The sequence below is a fragment of the Scyliorhinus torazame genome, chromosome 17 (assembly GCF_047496885.1).
Source record: "Scyliorhinus torazame isolate Kashiwa2021f chromosome 17, sScyTor2.1, whole genome shotgun sequence".
In the NCBI taxonomy this organism is placed as follows: domain Eukaryota; kingdom Metazoa; phylum Chordata; class Chondrichthyes; order Carcharhiniformes; family Scyliorhinidae; genus Scyliorhinus; species Scyliorhinus torazame.
The window spans coordinates 177,855,544-177,876,148 of record NC_092723.1 but is presented as its reverse complement, the minus strand read 5'-3'; the positions used below and the strand labels follow the sequence as shown (position 1 = coordinate 177,876,148).

The 20,605-nt window shown below is 49.2% G+C and overlaps 1 protein-coding gene across 1 annotated transcript in view; it reads right to left on the bottom strand.

The window, feature by feature from the left end:
• Positions 1-20,605, bottom strand: part of ciita (class II, major histocompatibility complex, transactivator) — a 119,707-nt gene that overhangs the window by 96,589 nt on the left and 2,513 nt on the right.

Below are 20,605 nucleotides of genomic sequence, written 5' to 3'. Positions count from 1 at the left end.
TGTGACAAGGATCAGCCACGCCCTACACTTTAAATCGTCCTAGTTTCCTTGCAACGCAGTTGCTGGAAGCATTGAAGACTGCACTGGCCATAGCTTTCCCATCGTAAAGAAGAAATAGAAGCAGGAGTAGGCCACCAGGCCCTTCAAGCCTGCCCCGCTCTTCAACACAGACATGGCTGATCTCTGTCGGTCTCAACTCCTTCTCCGTGTCTTTTCCCCATAGCCCTACAATCCTCGATCTATCAAATATTTATCCACCTCCACCTTAAATACTTCTAATGATCCAGCGTCCATCACCCTCCAGCTCAGAGAATTCCAGAGATTCACTATCCTATGTGAGGAGAGATTTCTGCGGACCTCAGTTTTAAATGATCGGCTCTTTATCTTGTAGCTAGAGACTCTCCCACTAGTGAAAACCTCTCACCCTCTACCCTGTCAAGTCCTCTTAGGATCCGATATGATTGAATAAGGTCACCCCTCACTCTTCTAAACTCCAAGGAATAGAGGCCCAGACTATTTACTCTCTCTTGATAGGATGACACTCTCATCCCAGGAATTAGCCTTGTGAATGTCCTTTGGACTGCCTCCAATGTTACTATATCCATTTTTAGGTAAGGGGACCAAAACTGTACACAGTATTCCAAGTAAGGCCTCGCTAACACCCTGTACAATTGCAACAAAACTTCCCTACTTCTAACTTCAATAAAGGCCAAAATATCGTTTGCTTTCTTAACTTCATGTTGGACCTGCCTGCTAGCTTTTTGTGACTCATGCACTCAAACACCTAGATCCCTCTGCACTTCACTCACCTGCAGTCTCTCTCCATTTCTATAATAATCTGCCTTTTGATTCCTCCTATAGAAGTGCAAGACCTCATACTTCCCCACATTAAACTCTATTTGTCAGGCTTTCACCCAGTCATCCAATCTATCTACATCCCATTGCAGAATCACAATATCCTCATCACAACGTGCCCTTCCACCTCTTTTCGTTTCACACGCAAATTTGGAAACCTTGATTCTGTTCCTACCTCCGTGTCATTAATGTAAATCGTGAACAATTGCGGGTCAAGAACTGATCCCTGCGGTACTCGACTAGGTATATCTTTCCACTCTGAAAAGGACCCATTTATTCCAACTCTCTGTTTTCTATGTGACAGCCAGTTTTCAATCCAGGCTAACACACTTCCTCCAATTCCATGGGCTTTTGCATTATGCACCAGCCTCTTTTGCCACACTGGTACAGAAAAGGTTCTCTGCACTTGATCGTTTTGCAACTCCATGAGCATCAGTGATGCAGGATCAGTGACCACTAAAGCGAGGTTGTAGTCCAACTGAAGGCTTTAATAAGCTAGATGTTTCCCCCAGCAGCTCAGGTCCAGAATGAGGGCTGCTGGGGCGGCACGGGTTCTTATACCCCGCCTATCAGGGCGGAGCTATTATACACTCTAGCCAATAGCAAGCATACAGGTTCTACCAATGGTACTTTAGACTCTCAGGTACCGTAATACCTATAAAACCACATTCACCCCCTGTTAAAAAAGGTCCGGCGGGGGTGGTGGCCAGAAACTACAAAACATAACAACATGGTATAATTAGTTATGGAGGTACCGTAATACCTCCGTACAGTGTTTAGTAACTATTTACAAGTCTGGCAGCTATGTACATTTGGTGTTTTATATTTACAGATTACGGTTAAAATGAAGCAATCAGTCGATCGGGGGCTCTGGTCATCCTCTGTGATCGTCGGAGCCGCGGTGGTGATTCCGGTGGAGGCTCGGGCGTCTGTGACTCCGGGAGCGTGGCTTCGATCTCCATGGCAGCTTCGTCACCCCTAGACGGCGCTGGTGGGAAAATAGCTGACCTGGGGAGGGAGCGCCTGTGGGGGGCGTTGGTGGATGGGGGGCCTAGTCAGGGGCGGAGGAAGGACCGATCCTCCTGTAAGGTGCTGCGGTAGAGGGGAGGGTGGGACTGGCGGCTGGAATGTGCGTGGGGTTCCGGCGGGCGCCAGGTCCCATAGGGAGACCGTATCTTGTCGGCCGTCGGGGTACGCCACGTACGCATACTAGAGGTTAGCACGGAGCAGATGGACCCTCTCGACCAACGGGTCCGACTTGTGCGCCCGCACATGTTTTCGGAGCAGGATGGGTCCGGGTGCTGCCAGCCAGGTCGGGAGCGAGGTCCCAGAGAAGGACTTCCTAGGGAAGACAAGGAGGCGTTCGTGAGGTGTCTGATTGGTGGTTGTACAAAGTAGTGACCGGATGGAGTGGAGGGCATCCACGAGGACTTCCTGCCAGCGGGAGACTGGGAGATTCCTGGACCGTAGGGCCAGTAGAACGGTCTTCCAGACCGTTCCGTTCTCCCTCTCTACCTGTCCGTTACCCCGGGGGTTGTAACTGGTCATCCTGCTCGAGTCGATGCCCTTGCTGAGCAGCAATCGACGCAGTTCATCGCTCATAAAGGAGGACCCCCTATCGCTGTGTATGTAAGCGGGGAACCCGAACAGTGCAAAGATGCTATGGAGGGCCTTGATGACGGTAGAGGCGGTCCTGTCGGGGCAGGGGATGGCGAATGGGAACCGTGAGTACTCGTCAATCACGTTCAGGAAGTACGTGTTGCGGTCGGTGGAGGGGAGGGGGCCTTTGAAGTCCATGCTGAGGCGTTCAAAGGGATGGGAAGCCTTTATCTGGTGCGCTCTCTCTGGCCGGTAGAAGTGCGGTTTGCACTCCGCGCAGATTTGGCAGTCCCTGGTGGCTGTCCTGACCTCCTCGATGGAGTAGGGCAGGTTGCGGGTCTTGACGAAATGGAAAAAGCGAGTGACCCCCGGGTGGCAGAGGTCCTCGTGGAGGGCTCGGAGGCGGTCCACTTGTGCGGTGGCACATGTGCCGTGGGACAGGGCGTCAGGAGGCTCATTTAGCTTCCTGGGACGATACAAGATCTCATGGTTGTAGGTGGAGAGTTCGATCCTCCACCGCAAGATCTTGTTGTTTTTTATCTTGCCCCGCTGTGCATTATCGAACATGAAAGCCACCGATCGTTGGTCCATGAGGAGAGTGAATCTCCTGCCGGCCAGGTAATGCCTCCAATGTCGCACAGCTTCTACTATGGTCTGGGCCTCCTTTTCGACTGAGGAGTGGCGGATTTCAGAAGCATGGAGGGTACGTGAGAAGAAGGCCACGGGTCTGCCCGCTTGGTTGAGGGTGGCCGCCAGAGCTGCGTCGGACATCGCTCTCGACCTGGAAGGGGAGGGACTCATCAATGGCGTGCATCGTGGCCTTTGCAATGTCTGCTTTGATGCGGCTGAAGGCCTGGCGGGCCTCTATCGACAGGGGAAAAGCTGTGGTTTGGATCAGGGGATGGGCCTTGTCCGCGTAGTTGGGGACCCACTGGGTGTAGTAGCTAAAAAACCCTAGGCAGCGTTTTAGAGCCTTAGAGCAGTGAGGGAGGGGGAACTCCATAAGGGGGCGCATGCGTACAGGGTCGGGGCCTATAACTCCATTTCGCACTACGTAGCCGAGAATGGCTAGATGGTCGGTGCTAAACACGCATTTATCCTTATTGTATGTTAGGTTAAGGATTTTCGCGGTCTGGAGAAATTTTCGGAGGTTGGTGTCGTGGTCCTGCTGGTCTTGGCCGCAGATGGTGACATTATCGAGATACGGGAATGTGGCCCGTAAACCATACCGGTCAACCATTCGGTCCATCTCGCGCTGGAAGACCGAGACCCCGTTAGTGACAACAAAGGGAACCCTTAAGAAGTGATAGAGCCACCCGTCAGCCTCGAAGGCAGTGTATTTGCGGTCACTAGTGCGGATGGGGAGCTGGTGGTAGACGGACTTGAGATCCACCATGAAGAAGACCTTATAATGCGCGATCCTGTTTACCAGGTCGGATATGTGGGGGAGAGGGTACGCGTCCAGCTGCGTAAACCTGTTGACGGTCTGACTGTAGTCGATGACCATCCTATGCTTCTCCCCGGTCTTTACCACCACTACTTGAGCTCTCCAGGGGCTGTTACTGGCTTCAATGACCCCTTCCCTCAGTAGTCTTTGGACCTCTGACCGAATAAAGATCCGGTCCTGGGCACTGTAGCGTCTGCTCCTGGTGGCGACGGGTTTGCAATCCGGGGTGAGGTTCGCAAACAGGGAAGGCGGGTCGACCTTAAGGGTCGCGAGGCCGCAGACAGTAAGGGGGGGTATAGGGCCGCCGAATTGGAAGGTCAGACTTTGAAGGTTACACTGGAAGTCTAAACGCAGGACTGTAGCCACGCAGAGGTGGAGAAGGACTTAGAGACGGAAATTTTTGAACTCCCTTCCCTGGACTGTGAGGTTTGCTGAACAAAACCCCTTCATCTCCACTGAGTGAGAACTGGAGGCCAGGGAGATTTTTCGATTCACAGGGTGGATGAGGAGGGAACAGAGTCTTACCGTGTCGGGGTGTATGAAGCTCTCCGTGCTCCCAGAGTCAATTAGGCAGGACATCTCGCGCCCGTTGATGAAGACGGTCGTCGTAGCGGTTGAGAGTGTACGAGGTCGAGACTGATCCAGAGTCACCGAGGCCAATCGTAGTAGTTGGGAATTCTGTTCAGGCAGTGTGTGGTCGGCCGAGCTGGGGTCCTGGGGGTTCATCCAAGATGGCGTCTCCCATTGGTCGCACATGGGGATGCACAAAATGGCGGCGCCCATCCCTCAAGTGTGGCGTCCGGAGAACAAGATGGCGGCACCCGGAGTCCGCACGTGGCCCTGGGATATGGGGGTGGCAGCGACCGCTTGCCACACAGGGCCCGTGGAGAAGTTTGTGGTGGCGGCCCGTATTCGCCGCTGGAGACCGCTGCCACCGCTCGGGCCTGACATACCCCCACGAAATGGCCCTTTTTGCCGCATCCCCTGCAGGTGGATGCGCGGGCCGGGCAGCGCTGGCGGGGGTGCTTGGCCTGCCCGCAAAAGTAGCAGCGGGGCCAATCGGGGTTGGCAGGCCGCCTTGCAGTGCAGGCCTGTGGGGGAACGGGGGAAGTCTCTGGGTCAACCGCTGCGAGGTTCCACGCTGCCCAGGGGGCTGCCGCGCGGTCGGGAACGTAGGCGCGGGCGTTCCTGGAGGCCACGTCCAGGGAGCCTGCAAGGGCCTGTGCCTCCCTGAGACCCAGGGTGTCCTTCTCTAACAGGCGCTGGCGGATTTGTGATGAAAGCATACCCGCCACGAAAGCGTCCCGGACTAAGAGTTCCGTGTGTTCGCTCGTCGAAACTTGCGGGCATCCGCAGCTTCTGCCCAGCACCAGGAGTGCGCGGTAGAATTCCTCCAATGATTCCCCAAGGGTTGCCGTCTTGTTGCTAGCAGATGCCAGGCGTAGACCTGGTTTACCGGCCGAATATAGTGTCCTTTTAGCAGCTTGATTGCTGCATCGAAGTCTTCCGCTTCCTCGATGAGGGTGTAAATCTCCGGGCTCACCCTTGAGTGCAGGACGTGCAGTTTCTGCTCTCCCGTGGGTGTGTTTTCTGCCGTCTCGAGATACCCTTTAAAGCACGCCAGCCAATGCTTCAAGATTGCCGCTGAGTTCGCCGCGTGGGGGCTAAGTTGCAGACACTCCGGCTTGATTCGGAGCTCCATCCTTTCTTCTTAAAATCTAGCTTATTAAATTGATGCACGATCAATGACCACTAAAGCGGGGTTGTAGTCCAACTGAAGGCTTTAATAAGCTAGATGTTTCCCCCAGCAGCTCAGGTACAGAATGAGGGCTGCTGGGACGGCACGGGTTCTTATACCCCGCCTATCAGGGCGGAGCTATTATACACTCTAGCCAATAGCAAGCATAGAGGTTCTACCAATGGTACTTCAGCCTCTCAGGTACCATAATACCTATAATACCACAATCTGTAGCAGACGCAACGGCCCAATGGCAATATCGCTTGTGGATGCTGAAACTGCTACTGTAGATGTGTTGTGCTCCCAACTACAAGCTGTTCTTCTGTCCCACATCAACACATGAGGGATCAATGGAAGAGAACCTTCAGGCATGGCTTCCTCAGCCCTGCTCCCATTCTGATTAGTAGACATGTTGAGGGAGTTGCCCAGCCTCATGAGACCCATCAATTTGAGTTGAATGTGTTTGGGGTGGGGGTGAGGGGGGTGGGAAATCTAACATAGAGACAAAATGTGTGTTGCAGTTGCTCTTGGTGGTGAATGAGAAAGCTGAGCTGAATAAAGTGTTTGTCACCTATTTGACCATAAGACCATAAGACATAGGGAGCAGAATTAGGCCACTCGGCCCATCCAGTCTGCTCCGACATTCAATCATGGCTGATATTTTCCTCATCCCCATTCTCCTGCCTTCTCCTCATGACCCCTATACCCTTATTAATCAAGAACCTATCTATCTCTGTCTTAAAGACACTCAGTGAATTGGCCTCCACAGCCTTCTGCGGCAAAGAGTTCCACAGATTCACCACCCTCTGGCTGAAGAAATTCCTCCTCATCTCTGTTTTAAAGGATTGTCCCTTTAGTCTGAGATGGTGTCCTCTGGTTCTAGTTTTTCCTACAAGTGGAAACATCCTCTCCATGTCCACTCTATCCAGGCCTCACAGTATCCTGTAAGTTTCAATAAGATCCCCCCTCATCCTTCTAAACTCCAACGAGTACAGACCCAGAGTCCTCAACCGTTCCTGATACGACAAGTTCTTCATTTGAGGGGTCATTCTTGTGAACCTCCTCTGGACCCTTTCCAAGGCCAGCATATCATCCTTCGATACGGGGCCCAAAACTGCTCACAATACTCCAAATGGGGCTTTATATAGCCTCAGAAGTACATCCCTGTTTTTATCTGGTTTATGGGCTGGTTTAGCACAGTGGGATAAACAGCTACCTTGTAATGCAGAACAATGCCAGCAGCGCGGGTTCAATTCCAGTGCCGGCCTCCCCGAACAGGCGCCGGAATGTGGCGACTAGGGGCTTTTCACAGTAACTTCATTGAAGCCTACTTGTGACAATAAGTGATTCTTCTTCTTGTTATTATTAATATTCTAGCCCTCTCGACATGAATGCTAACATTGCATTTGCCTTCCTAACTGCCGATTGAACCTGCACGTTAACCTTAAGAGAATCGTGAACAAGGACTCCCAAATACCTTTGAGTTTCTGATTTCCTAAGCATCTTAAGAAAATAGTCTATGCTTCCATTTCTCCATCCAAAGTGCATAACCTCACACTTTTCCATATTGTATTCCATCTGCCACTTCTTTGCCCACTCTCCTAGCCTGTCCAAGTCCTTCTGCAGCCCGCCTGCTTCCTCAATACTACCTGTCCCGCTACAGATCTTTGTATCATCTGCAAACTTAGCAACAGTGCCTTCAGTACCTTCCTCCGGATCATTAATGTATATTGTAAAAAGTTATGGTCCCAGCACCGACCCCTGAGGCATACCACTAGTCACCAGCTGCCATCCTGAAAAAGACCCCTTTATCCCTACTCTCTGCCTATTGCCAGTCAGCCAATCCTCTCTCTATGCCAGGATCTTACCCTTAACACCATGGGCTCTTAACTTATTGAACAGTCTCGGAAGGCGACGGGCCCGGACGGGATCCCTGGTCGTGCACTCAGAGTCTGCGCGGACCAGCTGGCAGAGGTGTTCACGGACATCTTTAACCTGTCCCTACTCCACTCTGAGGTCCCCACCTGCTTCAAGAAGACCACCATCATACCGGTGCCAAAGAAGAACCAGGCAATGTGCCTCAATGACTACCGTCCGGTGGCCCTGACTTCAGTCGTAATGAAGTGCTTTGAGAGGTTGATCACGAAGCGCATCACCTCCATACTCCCAGAATGCCTTGATCCACTGCAATTCGCATATCGCAACCGGTCCACAGCAGACACCATTTCGCTGGTTCTACACTCATCTCTAGAGCATCTCGACAACAAGGACTCCTACACCAGACTCCTATTTATTGACTACAGCTCCGCCTTCAACACCATAATCCCAGCAAAGCTCATATCAAAGCTCCAAAACCTAGGACTTGGCTCCCCACTCTGCAACTGGATCCTCGATTTCCTGACCAACAGACCATAATCAGTAAGAATGAACAACAACACCTCCTCCATAATAGTCCTCAATACCGGGGCCCCGCAAGGCTGCGTACTTAGCCCCCTACTCTATTCCCTGTACACACGACTGCATGGCAAAATTTGGTTCCAACTCCATCTACAAGTTTGCTGACGATACGACCATAGTGGGCTGGATCTCGAATAACAACGAGTCAGAATACAGGAGGGAAATAGAGAACCTAGTTGAATGGTCAGCGGCAACCATCTCTCCCTCAATGCCAGCAAAACTAAAGACTTCAGGAAGCAAAGTACTGTACACCCCTGGCAGCATCAATGGGGCCGAGGTGGAGATGGTTAGCAGTTTCAAATTCCTAGGGGTGCACACCTCCAAAAATCTGTCGTGGTCCACCCACGTCGACGCTACCACCAAGAAAGCACAACAGCGCTTATACTTCCTCAGGAAACTAAGGAAATTCGGCATGTTCACATTAACCCTTACCAACTTTTACAGATGCACCATAGAAAGCATCCTAACTGGCTGCATCACAGCCTGGTCTGGCAACTGCTCGGCCCAGGACCACAAGAAACTTCAGAGAGTCGTGAACACCGCCCAGTCCATCACATGAACCTGCCTCCCATCCATTGACTCCATCTACACCTCCCGCTGCCTGGGGAAAGCAGGCAGCATAATCAAAGACCCCTCCCACCCGGCTGACTCACTCTTCCAACTGCTTCCATCGGGCAGGAGATAGAGAAGTCTGAGAACACGAATGAACAGATTCACGAGCAGCTTCTTCCCCGCTGTTACCAGACTCCTAAATGACCCTCTTATGGACTGACCTCATGAACACTACACCCTGTATGCTTCATGCGATGCCAGTGCTTATGTAGTTACATGGTATACCTTGTGTTGCCCTATTATGTATTTTATTTTCTTCCCTTTTCTTCCCATGTACTTAATGATCTGTTGAGCTGCTCGCAGAAAAATACTTTTCACTGTATCTCAGTATACGAGACAATAAACAAATCCAATCCAATCCAATCTCCTATGCGGCACCTTGTCAAAGGCCTTCTGGAAATCTAAATAAATCACATCCACTGGTTCTCCTTTTTCTAACTTCCTTGTTACTTCCTCAAAGAACTTTTTCAGACATGACCTCCCCTTGACGAAGCCGTGCTGACTCCTATTTTATCATGCACTTCCAAGTACTCCGCCATCTCACCTTTAATAATAATTCTATAGAAACCCTTAAGCTGGAGTTTGGCTGCTGATTTCATGGGACATTTTCTTATGACAAAGGTTCCACATAAATGCAATCTTTCAGTGTCTCCTTTTTGATCCTGAGCGTATGAGGACTCCACTATTGCAAATGGCATTGCTAAGGTGCATTTCGAAAAAGCTATGAAGAGCTGTGGGACATTTTGAGATTCTATATCAGTGCAAACTATCTATCTAGTTACAATATGACACCCATTGTGAATCCCATCCCTTATGAAAATAATTAGCTTCATTGGGCTGTGAGCATATTCATTTACAAAACAACATTTTTGTGTTAATATGGAAAATCTGCCAATGATTTCACTATCTGCTTACGCCAATACATTCATTGCTGAGGATGTATGGGAGCAAACTAACCACAATGACTCGCATTGTTACACTGCATGTATTGAACCTTGCAAATTATTTCTGCTTGAAGCTGTTGCAAAACAGGTGGCGTGAAACCAGGTAGACCTTAGTTTAGTTTGATGCAGAAAATGCAGGAAATGCTCAGAAGGTCTGGCAGCGTTTGAGGGTGCCTGTGTCTTTAACGTGGTATTTTGGAAGGTCTGCTTCTGGTGAAAGGTCACAGACCTGACATTTTCAGTGGTAATCCAGTCCAACTCTGTTCTCTCTACAGAAGCTACCTGACCTGCTGAGTATTTCAGCATGTTCTGTTTTATTCCCAACCTATCTGATGTCGCCGGTGCTGTATATTCTGCCTCCCCGCCAAGCAAAAATATTTTTATTAAGGTCCAAGATATGCATTACAACTCGTATGCAACTCACGGTAGTTAGTTGTTCTTGTGCTTTGCAATGAATATAAAGTATAAACGGTTAAATTATCGGTACATCTCCATATTCATATAAAGTGATATTCTTAATGCTTCACATCCAAATTAAATGAATGACACAATTAAAGCTGAAGGAAAAGTGTCATATTGTCACTACAGAAATAAGTTGCAGCCAAATAGAAGTTTCCAGTCGCCAATATGCCCCAAAGATTCTTCACAACTTTTCAGAAATGTAATTATTCTTATTGTGTTGACAAATATTTCAGTCAATTTTCACGCAGCAATGTGCCATGAACAGCAAGATGAATGACCAGAAACAAAAACTGGAAAATCTCATCAGGCTAGGCAGCAACTATACGGAGAGGAACAGTGTTATTATTTCCAATTGATGTTGTTAGGATCCGGAGAAACAACTATTTGCAATGTGTACAACTGAGGAAATGCTACTGCACCAAAGGAGTAATAAAACTGACCACAGGTGTCCTTCATGTGAAAACAAATTAATTTAAACACAGAACTGACCCAATTTACATCAAAGAAAAAGCATTACAATTCTCAGTTACAACAGTTCTAAAGTAAAAGAGAACATCTTGACTTACTTTGTAAACATGCCATTATATTACAATTAAGTAAACCAATATGTTTCAAATACCATTCGTGAATAAATGCCGTGGACAAGATCTCACCGACAGCCAATAGCAAGCCGTCTTTGTCGTGGGACAGCCAGGAAACCACTTTGTGGGGTCACTCACAGTGAGAGAGGGGCAATGGGGTCATTCACAGTGAGAGAGGAGCAATGGGGCCATTCACAGTGAGAGAGGGGCAATGGGGTCATTCACAGTGAGAGAGGGGCAATGGGGTCACTCACAGTGAGAGAGGGGCAATGGGGCCATTCACAGTGAGAGAGGGGCAATGGGACCATTCCCAGTGAGAGAGGGGCAATGGGGCCACTCACAGTGAGAGAGGGGCAGTGGGGTCACTCACAGTGAGAGAGGAGCAATGGGGCCATTCACAGTGAGAGAGGGGCAATGGGGCCATTCACAGTGAGAGAGGGGCAAATGGGGTCACTCACAGTGAGAGAGGGGCAATGGGGTCACTCACAGTGAGAGAGGAGCAATGGGGTCACTCACAGTGAGAGAGGGGCAATGGGGTCACTCACAGTGAGAGAGGGGCAATGGGGCCATTCACAGTGAGAGAGGGGCAATGGGGTCACTCACAGTGAGAGAGGGGCAATGGGGCCACTCACAGTGAGAGAGGGGCAGTGGGGTCACTCACAGTGAGAGAGGAGCAATGGGGTCACTCACAGTGAGAGAGGGGCAATGGGGTCACTCACAGTGAGAGAGGGGCAATGGGGCCATTCACAGTGAGAGAGGGGCAATGGGGTCACTCACAGTGAGAGAGGGGCAATGGGGCCACTCACAGTGAGAGAGGGGCAGTGGGGTCACTCACAGTGAGAGAGGAGCAATGGGGCCATTCACAGTGAGAGAGGGGCAATGGGGCCATTCACAGTGAGAGAGGGGCAATGGGGTCACTCACAGTGAGAGAGGGGCAATGGGGCCATTCACAGTGAGAGAGGAGCAATGGGGCCATTCACAGTGAGAAAGGGGCAATGGGGTCACTCACAGTGAGAGAGGGGCATTGGGGTCACTCACAGTGAGAGAGGGGCAATGGGGCCATTCACAGTGAGAGAGGGGCAATGGGGCCATTCACAGTGAGAGAGGGGCAATGGGGCCATTCACAGTGAGAGAGGGGCAATGGGGTCACTCACAGTGAGAGAGGGGCAATGGGGCCATTCACAGTGAGAGAGGGGCAATGGGGCCACTCACAGTGAGAGAGGGGCAATGGGGTCTCTCACAGTGAGAGAGGGGCAATGGGGCCATTCACAGTGAGAGAGGAGCAATGGGGCCATTCACAGTGAGAGAGGGGCAATGGGGTCACTCACAGTGAGAGAGGGGCAATGGGGCCATTCACAGTGAGAGAGGGGCAATGGGGCCATTCACAGTGAGAGAGGGGCAATGGGCCATTCACAGTGAGAGAGGGGCAATGGGGCCATTCACAGTGAGAGAGGGGCAATGGGGTCACTCACAGTGAGAGAGGGGCAATGGGGCCATTCACAGTGAGAGAGGGGCAATGGGGCCATTCACAGTGAGAGAGGGGCAATGGGCCATTCACAGTGAGAGAGGGGCAATGGGGCCATTCACAGTGAGAGAGGGGCAATGGGGTCACTCACAGTGAGAGAGGGGCAATGGGGCCATTCACAAAAAGGGCAAAGAACATGGCCATTAACAAAGAGAGGGCAGTGACACCCTCATGAGCTGGTGACACTGCTTCTGCACTTTATGAATTCCAGGGTGAAAGTTTCTGTGGGAAGGAAAAAAGGCAGACAGCAGACTCCAAGGCCCATACAGCGCAGCCTGGATCCCAGTCACTTTCAACTCCCTTGCCACTGGACTAAGGTCTTACTCCATTAAGCCAATGTTGCCCCTCTCACGGTCACCTGCTGTGGGGTTAGTTCTCACAGTTCCTGCTCCTCACTTTATTCTTCCTCTGACTTTGACACAAGTCCCAAAAGACATGTTGTTAGGTGAATTGGACATTCTGAATTCTCCCTCAGCGTACCCGAACAGGCGCCGGAGTCTGGCGACTAGGGGATTTTCACAGTAACTTCACTGCAGTGTTAATGTAAACCTACTTGTGACACTAATAACGATTATTATTATTAGGGGCAATTCAACATGGCCAATCCACAGATTGGACTGTGGGAGGAAATCGGAGCACCCAGACAAAACCCACGCAGACATGGGGAGAAAGTGCAAACTCCACATAGACAGTCACCCAAGGTCGGAATTGAACCCAGGTCCCTGGAGCTGAGAGGGAGCGGTACTAACTACTGCCATTGATACATCCAGTCTTGTTGTTCCTAACTTTGTAATCACTGTTGTTTTGTGCCGCACATTGACACCTGGAGCTGTTTTTTGGCTTTTGTTTGTTTCACGTGAATTTTTCTAAAAAGATAAATGGAAAATTCCAATAAATAAACATTTGGAAAAAAACGACAGGCTGTTCCTCCACCGAGGACCAATGCTTCCAGTAACTAGTTTTGACCTGTAAGGTTTTGGAAAAAAAGTCCAACCTCGGTATTCCTTTGGGTCCCATGATTGTATGTCCTGGTCAATGAGTCATTAACTGGGCACTTGAGCATTGCAAATCAGAGGAGGTCAATTTGATTCTGGTTTTGAAGCACCATGCAGCAAACATGAGACCTGAGAGATAGCCTTTGTCCCATTCCTCGCAAGGGCGTCCCTAAGTTGTGGCAGCCTTGTACTTGAGTTTTTTTCTGATCAAAAGTAATTCTCGAATAATCCACGGTGGCACAGTGGTTAGCACTGCTGCCTCACAGCTCCAGGGTCCCGGGTTCAATTCCGCCCTTGGGTCACTGTCTGTGTGGAGTTTGCACATTCTCCCCATCTCTGCGTGGGTTTCCTCCAGGTGCTCCGGTTTCCTCCCGCTGTCCAAAGATGTGCAGGTTAGGTGGATTGGCCGTGTTAGATTGCCCCTTAAATCCAAAGGGTTGGGTGAGGTTGTTGGGTTACAGGGATAGGGTGGAGGCATGGGCCTTAGTTGGGTGCTCTTTCCAAGGGCCGGTGCAGACTCGATGGACCGAATGGCCGCCTTCTGCACTGTAAATCCTATGATTTGTTGACAGAGAGGATTATACAATTACAAAGCTGGGAGATGTTGTTTAAAAGAGCAAGTTAAATTTCAGCTCAGGGCATAATCAGCTCGATCCTCCCAGTAAGGTATGCACTGGGAGTGAGATGCTGAGCTACGCATGTAATTGTAAATTCGTAAATAAATTCACCTTCATTCAGAACAGCTTCCTTATGAGATATCATAGTAGCTTTTGGTCCATTTGCAAGTTTGTGTGACACACAACGAACAATAACCAGATCAGGACAACCACAAGCCAGGAGGATAGCTTAGATGCGCTCAATTTCTGCATCAAACATGCCGGATGAGTGGCAATATCATTTTAACTCATTACTCTGTGCACTTAAGAGCGAAAGTGCTGCATTCTTAGTACAGTAATGTCACCCCAACATCTGAAAATAAAACCATAATAAGTCACCAAAACAAATTAGCACATTCGATATAAAGTGCAAGAGGTTCTTCATTTAGCAAGATAGGTGGCTGCTTGTTAGTTGAAAATTAATTCTGCAAAAGATAACCATATAGAACATAGAACAGCACAGTACAGGCCCTTCAGCCCATGATGTTGTGCTGACCATTTATCCTAATCTAAGATCAACCTAACCTACACCCCTTCAATTTACTGCTGTCCATGTGCCTGTCCAAGAGTCACTTAAATGTCCCTAATGACTCTGACTCCACCACCTCTGCTGGCAGTGCATTCCACACACCCACCACTCTCTGTGTAAAGAACCTACCTCTGACATCTCCCCATACCTTCCTCCAATCACCTTAAAATTATGTCCCCTCGTGACAGCCATTTCCACCCTGGGGAAAATTCTCTGGCGATCCACTCAATCCGTGCCTCTCACCACCTTGTACACCTCTACCAAGTCACCTCTCAGCTTTCTTCGCTCCAGTGAGAAAAGCCCTAGCTCCCTCAACCTTTCTTCATAAGACATGCCCTCCAATCCAGGCAGAATCCTGGTAAATCCCCTCTGTACCCTCTCCAAAGCATCCACATCCTTCCTATAATGAGGCGACCAGAACTGGACACAATATTCCAAGTGTGGTCTAACCAGGGTTTTATAAAGCTGCAGCAAAACCTCGCGTCTCTTAAATTCAATCCTCCTGTTAATGAAAGCCAACACACCATACGCCTTCTTAACAACCCTATCAACCTGGTGCAATTTTGAAGGACCTATGTACGTGGACCCCAAGAAATCTCTGTTCCTCCACACTTCCAAGAATCCTGCCTTTAACCCTGTATTCAGCATTCAAATTCGACCTTCCAAAATGAATCACTTCACATTTATCCAGGTTGAACTCCATCTGCCTCTTCTCAGCCCAGCTCTGCATCCTGTCAATGTCCAGTTGTAACCTGCAACAGCTCTCGACACTATCTACAACCCCACCAACCTTCGTGTCATCGGCAAACTTACTAACCCACCCTTCCACTTCCTCATCCAAGTCATTTATAAAAACCACAAAGAGCAGAGGTCCCAGAACAGATCCCTGCAGGACACCACTGGTCACCAATCCAGGCGGAATATTTTCAATCCACAACTACTCGCTGTCTTCTTTCGACCAGCCAATTCTGTATCCAGACAGCCAAATTTCTCTGTATCCCCTGTCCCCTAACATTCTGAATGAGCCTACCATGGGGAACCTTATCAAATGCCTGACTGAAATCCATATACACCGCATCCACTGCCCGACCTTCATCAATGTGTCTCATCACATCCTCAAAGAATTCAATGAGGCTTGTGAGGCATGACTTGATCCTCACAAAGCCATGCTGACTATCTTTAATCAAACTATGTTTTTCTAAACAATCATAAATCCTATCTATCAGAATCCTTTCCAGTATTTTGCTCACCACAGATGTAAGACTGATGGGTCTGCAATTCCCAGGGATTTCTCTATTCCCTTTCTTGAATAGGGGAACAACATTCGCCTCCTCCAATCATCCGGTACTACTCCAGTGGAGAGTGAGGACGCAAGGATCATCGCCAACGGCGCAGCAAACTCCTCCCTCACTTCCCGTAGTAACCTTGGGTATATCCTGTCAGGCCCAGGGGACTTATCTATCCTGATGCTTTTCAAAATTTCCAGCACATCCTCCTTCTTAATATCAACCTGTTTGAGTCTATTAACCTGGTTCACACTGTTCTCATGAGCAACAAGGTCCCTCTCTCTAGTGAATACTGAAGCAAAATATTCATTTAGGGTCTCCCCTATCTCCTCAGACTCTCGGCACAAGTTCCCTCCACTATCCCTGATTAGCCCTACTCTCACTCTGATCATCCTCTTATTTCTCACGTAAGTGTAGAACGCCTTGGGGTTATCCCTAATCCTTCCCACCAGGGCTTTTTCATGCCCCCTTCTAGCTCTCCTCAGTCCATATTTGAGTTCCTTCCTGGCTACCTTGTAACCCTCTAGAGCCTCGCCAAATCCTTGCTTCCTCAACCTTACGTAAGCTTCATTCTTCCTCTTGACTAGAAGCTCCACTTCCCTTGTCATCCAAGGCTCCTTCACCTTACCATTCCTTCCTCGTCTCAGTGGGACAAAACTATCCAGCACTCGCAGCAAGTGCTCCTTAAACAACCCCCACATTACTGTTGTGCATTTCCCCAAGAACAACTGTTCCCACTTTATGCTCCTCAGCTCCTGTCTAATAGCAGTATAATTTCCACTCCCCCAATTAAATACACTCCCATACTGTCTGTTCCTATCCCTCTCCATAATTATGGTAAAGGTCAAGAAGTTGTGGTCACTGTCACCAAAATGCTCACCCACCGAGACTTCTGACACATGGCCTGGTTCGTTGCCGAGCACCAAATCCAATATGGCCTCCCCCCTAGTCGGCCTATCTACATATTGAGTCAGGAATCCTTCCTGTACACACCTGACAAAATCTGCTCCATCCAAACCATTTGCAGTAAGGAGGTTCCAGTCAATATTAGGGATGTTGAAGTCACCCATGACAACAAGTCTGTTACTTCTGCACCTTTCCAAGATCTGCCGCCCAATCTGTTCCTCTATCTCTCTGCTGCTATTGGGGGGTCTATAGAAAACTCCCAATAAAGTGACTGCTCCTTTTTTGTTTCTGACTTCCACCCATACTGACTCAGTAGACAAACCCTCCTTGACTACCTCCTTTTCTGCAGCTGTGATGCACTCCCTAATTAACAGTGCTTTCTTGAGCAGGGGAACAACATTCGCCTCCCTCCAATCATCCAGTACTACTCCAGTGGAGAGTGAGGACGCAAAGATCATCGGCAACGACGCAGCAATCTCCTCCCTCGCTTCAGAGCAATCTTGGGTATATCCCATCTGGCCCAGGGACTTATCTATCCTGATGCTTTTCAAAATTTCCAGCACCTCCTCCTTCTTAATATCAACCTGTTTGAGTCTATTAACCTGCTTCACACTGTTCTCATGAGCAACAAGGTCCCTCTCTCTAGTGAATACTGAAGCAAAATATTCATTTAGGGCCTCCCCTACCTCCTCAGACTTCAAGCGCAAGTTCCCTCCACTATCCCTGATCGGCCCGACTCTCACTCTGATCATCCTCTTATTTCTCACATAAGTGTTGAACGCCTAGCATTCATTCAGCTACATGTTTACATTTAAAATTCCATCAAATGAATTCTTCACTCCGTAAGATTTGGGGGTTAGAGCTTATTCCATCAAATACCTTTTTCTCAACTACTGTCTACCACTAGCCTATCTCCACCACTCAACATACACACTAGGATTCATACACTTCCATAATCTAAAAGACTTCTCAAAACTGCAATTATACTTTTGTTTTCTCTTTCCTACCCTATGCAGATTTCTGATACCTAAATGATACATTTGTGAACTTTGAATCTGCAGCTCGCATGTAAGGATTCCCTTATACACCTTAATGTGTTTCATCTTGTATTCAAATTCACTTTAGAGATGGAACAGTCTAACATGTTCTCTTTGTGCAACATGTTGGTTGAGAATTTTGCAAATGGGTTCTCCATGCTCGACTGTTAAATGTGATTCTGTGATTGGCCTGCACTTGCTGAACAACCTTGAGTGTGCTAATAGCTACACTAACAACTAACTGAAGATAATCCGTCAGGCTCGTAACATGATTAAACTACATTTGCTAGGAGCAAATTAAATGTTGCCACAGTCCCAGAGGACTAGTGACTGCTCTCCCCTTTGAGAGAGGGAGCTGAACGGTGGTGATTTAACCTGAGGGTCACCACACCTCAGGTGAGAGACAAGGTTGAGAAGGCAGGGCCCTTCATGAATAACCTAAGCCGGTATGGGAAATTGAACCCACGCTGGTGGCGTCGCTCCGCATCAGAAACCAGTCATCCAGCCAACAGCTAACATAAATTCACACACAGGGACTCATTTTCTGCAAACAAAAGGAATACGTTCAAGCCTTGTGTCTTTTTAAAAAATACCCTGAAGGTTAGAGGGCCTGTAGGTCCCACTGCTTTCTCCATGGCAATGCCTCATCCAGAGTCGGGTTGCCAACCAATTGGGATCCTTTACTCCAGTTGTGCAATTTGCAGTGATCTTTTGAAATTTGGTTTTCTTGTACTTGTCCTGATCAGTGCAAGGAGAAACGTTTCAGCAACATGTCTCTCTTTACAGGAATATTCACTCAAACTATCCATGCATACCAGAGGGTCACATTTCTCGACATGTTAAAGCAAAGATTTTGCCAGGAACTTTCAGGGGTCCAGTTTGCCATTGTATTCTACGTAACATTTATTTGACAGTCGTGCCAGGTGATGACCATCGCTGATCAGCACGTCGTCACCACCTCTTTGTGACATTCAGTGGCAAAATCATCATCACTGAATTCCCCAACATCTTGGGGATTGCTATTGAAAATATGGAAAAATGTGTCATTTGAAACATGGAAGTCTGGCAATATCTGTCTGAGAGAAACATGAGAGAATACAGGGCAAGATCCCACAAAGGGTTAACAGCAGCTGCCAGGAGAGGATTGGAAAACGCAGATAGCCTTGGTCAAGCAGGCTTAGCAAACAAGACAAACAGGATTTTTGTTTGAAGACAAAAACAATGGTTCACACCTTCATTGAACGTAACTATCTTAGTAAGCAGCTGGAAAAGGATGAGGTTCAGTTGAATTTGGTGACAATTCTAGGTGTGAAATTTTGCTAATACCAGGTAAATTAAAGAAAACTGGAGACTATCAGTCTACGAGAAACAGAATTCAAAGCCAAAATCAGTCAAAATTATGAGCTGAGGACACAATTGGAAAATAAAACTATAGAAATGGCAGGAATTAAAAGTAACACCTCTTGAAGTTTTGAGCATTTTGAGCATCATAAAGGACACAATGTAATCAGGGGCGAAATTCTCCTACCCGCCCCGCCGAAGTCTCCGGTACCGGAGATTGGGCGGGGGCGGGAATCGGGCCGTGCCGGTTGGCGGGACCCCCCCGCCCAATTCTCCGGCCCGGATGGGCCGAAGTCCCGCCCAGAAATTGCCTGTCCCGCCGGCATAAATCAAAGCTGGTATTTGCCGGCGGGACCAGGCGGCGTGGGCAGGCTCTGGGGTCCTGGGGGGGGGCGCGGGGTGATCTGACCCCGGGGGTGCCCCCACGGTGGCCTGGCCCGCGATCGGGGCCCACTGATCCACGGGCGGGCCTGTGCCGTGGGGGCACTCTTTCCCTTCCGCCTCTGCCACGGCCTCCACCATGGCGGAGGCGGAAGAGACTCTCCCCACTGCGCATGCGCGGGAAACTGTCGGCGGCCGCTGTCGCTCCCGCACATGCGCCGCATTTCCGCGCCAGCTGGCGGGGCAACAAACGCCATTTCTGCCAGCTGGCGGGGCACCAAACGCCATTTCCGCCAGCTGGCGGGGCAACAAACGCCATTTCCGCCAGCTGGCGGGGCGGAAATCCCTCCGGCGCCGGCCTAGCTCCTCAATGTTGGGGCTCGGCCCCCAAAGATGTGGAGCATTCCGCACCTTTGGGCCGGCGCGATGCCCGTCTGATTGGCGCCGTTTCTGGCGCCAGTCGGCGTACATCGCGCTGTTGGGGGAGAATTTCGCCCCAGAACTCAGAGGCAAAGAGGCGGAGAAGCAGAGAAGGAACAAGCAGCTCAGAGCCAGATTACAGTCAGCTCGGCCATGGGAAAGAGACAGGGCAAAGCAGCCGAGCTAAAACAACGAATACATCTAAGGAAGACTAGAATTTAAAGAGGCGGCAGAGTCAGCTCAGAGACAGCCAGCAGAGCCAGCTCTCATAGCTCGGTACATGGGAAAGATAGGACACAGCAACCGAGCTCACCAGCGAATACATCTAAAGAAGACCAGATTTTAAAAAGATTGATTGTCAAGTTGGGCCTGAAGGTCCCTTCAACCAACCAGAAGGATCCAGAAGCAAGATCTTTTTACTTTTCTGTAAGAAAAGACAGTAATTGCAGCTTTTAAAATAAAAAATATAATAATAAAATAACTTAATTTAACCTGAAAAAGTGGTTATTCCAAAGTCTACTTTACTTACTTAGCAAGGCGGGACCCAGGATCGATGCTACTAAATGGTAAGTAGGTGAAATCTTCAGTGAAGGTATGGGTTATACCGGGGGATAACTTGAAAATATAGTTTGACCTGAATAGCACCCACTGAAGCCTGCATCGGAGTCGGGGAGTGAGAATCCTTGTTCACCATTTAGAACGTCGGCCCATTTTGGTACAGGGGGAATTCATAGAGTTTCATAGAATTTACAGTGCAGAAGGAGGCCATTCGGCCCATCGAGTCTGCACCGGCTCTTGGAAAGAGCACCCTGCCTAAGGTCCACACCTCCACCC